Raw genomic sequence first — 4,101 nt, 5'->3', positions numbered from 1 at the left:
GTCTAATACAACTTCTATCAGTAAAAATCTGTCTTCTCAGAGAATCTTGAAGATTATCATGTTGTGAGACACCTTGAGTTTCAGTCATAACCGATGCACAAAGTGCTAAATCATCAAGAGATGATCCTTCCTTTAACGATTTCTCCATTGATGCAAGATAGTCGGTCTTCATTCATACAAGAAGAATATATATAGGTGTATCGCGCAGTTGAGATATATCTATTTTCCTAACTGACGGTTAAGATCTTCCCTCCCCCTCTCAGTTCCATCAAGTGTGTACGCTTCAAACGGCTGATATTTTACTTTGTCTCCACTCCCGCGCCTAATTAATACGATCTTTCCCAAGACCTCTTCATATCCCTTCTTTCCCTCTTCACTAATCGTCTGTAACGCTTCAAATCTTAAGCCAAGACGAGGAACCCCCAAATTTCCCTGAATTTGTTGATTGCCACTGATAGAAAACATTATGCTGGGTACTCCATGTATAATCTATTCAACAATTCGACACCTGATTGGTTTCGCAGCTCTTATATTCGAGCTAGATGATGAATTAAAGTTGAAGAATATGATTGATATTTCAGACGTTTTACCTTGGGTGAGATTTTTTTTTTAATGTTTTGATTATTGTTATCAAGAAAAATTCTTAGGTTACTGCTAAAATCTTTATGCGAGGAGTGAATCTTCACACCCATGTTATGTTTTTTTTCCAGAATCAAACCCATGTCTTAGATTTCATGTTCTTTACTTTTGGTGTGACTTTTTGGTGTTTATAACGAAGTCGTTCTTTCTATTTGATGTAGAAGAAGGAAACCCAAGTTGAGTTTTTGGTTTAAGACATGAAGAAGGAAACCCGGATTGAATTCTTATGCAACAATCTGTACTCTTAAGAGATATTCTCAGGTTGAAAACAAAAGTTATTGAAAGTGTTTGATGAATTGCCTCAATGATAATTTTGGGATTTCATTTTCATTTTTGGGTTTGCAGGAATGAAAAATTTGAGATGACAGTTATATCAACTGGAGAGTATTTTGAACTGTCTGCATCATAGCAATGACCAGAAACAAATGTAGGTAACTCTAATTCAGTTTCATTACTATTCTATAAATGGGGTATAAAGGTGATTAAACTGTGTTTTGCTGTAGAGTGTTGGATTGTTTGAGTTACACCTTTAGTAATCATGGTGGATAGTTTGGGTTCTGCTACATATAAGGTCACTGATATGCTGGATAAAAGTGTAATGTAGTATCAGAAGCAGAGTTGTGGGCATCTTGAATCAACCAGGTATTTTTTAATTTGCTTTTCACATATTCAGAAAATTTGAATTCTGTTAATGTTTATGAGTTACAATGATGTGTACAGAGATTCCCTTGCAAGCAATTATTTGATAGTATTAAGTATTGGATAAGGTTGGCTAAGTTCTTATTGTAGGTAATGTGAATTGTACACATGATTAATGAAATATATGTTACTTTTTTTTCTCCAAGTATCTCTTTATTATCAACATTGGCATTCGTTAATAGCGAATAACTGAGTAATCAAGAAATAACATTAATTTATCCAATTTATGTAGCTTTGATTGGCAGTGGAGCCTCCCCTACTACACTCCGTTGAAATCCTAGGCTAATTTGCAAGCTCGACATTTAGAAACAAAACATATGGAGAATCTAATAGGGAAGATATTCTTTTCTTAATTTCTCCCATTTGGTTTTGATTGAATCAGTGTATCCTTAGTCTGCAACATTTCACTCAGAATTTTCGGTGTTACTCCTCGGCCCTACTTACTATGTAGTCTATTGATATGGCTCAATTGTTTATCTTTTATAGTTTGAATTAATTGTGAATATACTACATTATGCAGAAATTTGGATAGCAGTGGAGTTGTGTTGGGTGATCTTGGGTTTGGACGGTAAGAATTCAAAAAGTGGACTGGAATCATGGCTGTTATAATGGGTATATGATTCTATAGTGTGGAGCTTTTTGACTATTGCATTATGTTTTTACTTATGCGGTTTACAAATATTAAAAATGCTCTTCTACTTTTTTTTTTGTCTCCTAAATTTGTCCTATCTTAAATGAAATACAGTTTGAAACTTCTCACAATGTTGAAAAACATCAAATTGAAGTTCGTTAATTTCGAGGTCAACAAAAAAACTGAAAAAAGGTATGGTGATCTTTTACCTGTACTTTTATTTTTGCTTTATTTTGGTCATTGCGTATAGCTTTGTTGTTGGATACTAAACTATGTTTGAATTCGCTTAGGTTAGTTTTGTTTCCTTCAAAAGGATTGTCAAGACGATGACAATCATTCGCCAACGTGTGTAGATGCTGAAGTATATTCAATTTACTTTGTTTGCGATGGGAGTAAAAGGATGATTCGTCTATGCTCAAACGTAGGAGTAAGCATTGTCTAAAATTTATCCTTTTATAGTCTGTAGTGTCGTATTGTTTAGAGAGCATTCTGTTCACCTGCTTCTGTTTTCTTACACCATGTAAATATGTCCAGCTGAACTTTACAGAGAAGAATCAGAAGAATCAACTTGCTTTTGTAGTTATGGCCATAAACCAAGTCGTATACACCCACAACCTGATACAAGATATACGTATTGAGACATAACCTATAAAGCTCGAACATGGATCACTGTGTAGCTCGAGGTAGTTTGATGTTAGTTTTTTGTTCTTTATTTATGCAGGCTCTTTAATATCTTTATCATATGTTGGTATCCTCGGGTTAATCTTATTTTGACTGCCAAATTCATGCCCAAATCTGCTGGGCTATGTTATGCGTAATAGAGACCGTTTTTGCAATAGAAGAAGGTTGTCGTTAGTGAACGGTATTGACCGCAACTATATTTTCACCTGTTTGTCAATTTACTTTTGTCATTACTTCTAATTTTGTAATTAACGTCAGCTTTCTGTTTTTGTATCTTTTTCGTTGTTGAATCATCAAAACAGATTATGATACTATTTGTTGTTAAGATTATACGTAATCTCTTCCTTATATTCACAATTTACCTTGAGGTGTATTAGGCTGCTCTCACAATTTTTCACCTACTAAATTTTTATATTGATAGAACTAATGTTAGTTCTATATATTCCTCAGTCGTGTCTCGAAGTTGAAATTGACTCCAAACTAATCGTATGTTTCTTCATAAGACATGATGCAGCTAATAGACTGATAGTTGTCCTTGAAGGTTTACTGGGTGAATGCCGTTGCATATCCACCCATAGAAACATGACGCAGATAATTGGGAAACTAGACAGTTAAAATGATGCAATGTCGCTATCAACAAGCAAGTCGAACAACTGCCAACATTTTCAATATTGATTAAAGTCAAGTTAAAGGAAAAACAACGTGTCATAGGTCCATACACAGGTATTATGTAATGGATAGACATCAAGATATTATGTTGCTGTATCACTAAAGATCAAAATTCAACTTATTGCAAGACTAATTAATTTATAATTTATTACAAAGGGAAAATGGTGATAGTTAGATGAAACTCAAATACGGGAATAAAAATGAAAAATTATTAAATATATTAATCGGTATTGGAGTAAGAATAAGAAAGAAAGGAAATGGAAAGAAGAACTTTTCATTAATCAGAGAGAGGAACCCCATTACATAGGTTTAGTATTCTATTTACATAAGAGTAGAAGGAAAAATCCTAGTATTCTAATGGACCGCACATCCATGGGCCCTAGGCCCTATAACACTCCCCCTTGTGCGGTTCAAAAATATAACTTCAAATGTGTTGTCTTATTAAAACCTTGACAAGGAAAACCTAATGGGACAAAACCTTGACGAAGGAAAAAGAGTACAACGTGTTGATAAAGCTGGTCTCTTCTCTTCAGAAAAACCTACAACATAAAAACCCTGTGGGAAAAAGATAATCTTAACCGGGGAGTCATAACCCTGGTGTTGTTATTGTCTCATTAAAAACCTTTCCGAGTAACAAAACCCATTGGGACAAAATAAACTCGGTTAAGGGAAAAAGAGTTCAACATGCACTCCCCCTGATGTCGACATCATAGAATTAGATACTCCCCATGATGTCGCCATCTCTCCCTGATTGCAATCAAGGGAGTTCAGACAATTTTCTT

General features: G+C 34.5%; 1 long non-coding RNA gene across 4 annotated transcripts; it reads left to right on the top strand.

Annotated features, from left to right (window-relative positions):
• Positions 1 to 373: 373 nt before the first annotated feature.
• Positions 374 to 2,878, top strand: LOC113285777. 4 transcript variants are annotated; one of them, XR_003328934.1, is made up of 9 exons: positions 374 to 595; positions 801 to 900; positions 985 to 1,066; positions 1,143 to 1,281; positions 1,360 to 1,428; positions 1,571 to 1,950; positions 2,084 to 2,161; positions 2,260 to 2,396; positions 2,504 to 2,878. It is a non-coding gene; the product is annotated as an uncharacterized LOC113285777 (long non-coding RNA). The 4 variants fall into 4 exon arrangements; XR_003328936.1 differs by lacking the exon at positions 1,360 to 1,428 and having other exon boundaries at positions 1,571 to 1,906; XR_003328935.1 differs by lacking the exon at positions 1,360 to 1,428 and having other exon boundaries at positions 2,260 to 2,390.
• The last annotated feature ends 1,223 nt before the right edge of the window (positions 2,879 to 4,101 follow it).

Source organism: Papaver somniferum, chromosome 6 (genome assembly GCF_003573695.1).
Source record: "Papaver somniferum cultivar HN1 chromosome 6, ASM357369v1, whole genome shotgun sequence".
Taxonomy (NCBI): domain Eukaryota; kingdom Viridiplantae; phylum Streptophyta; class Magnoliopsida; order Ranunculales; family Papaveraceae; genus Papaver; species Papaver somniferum.
This window is presented reverse-complemented; position numbering and strand designations above follow the sequence as displayed.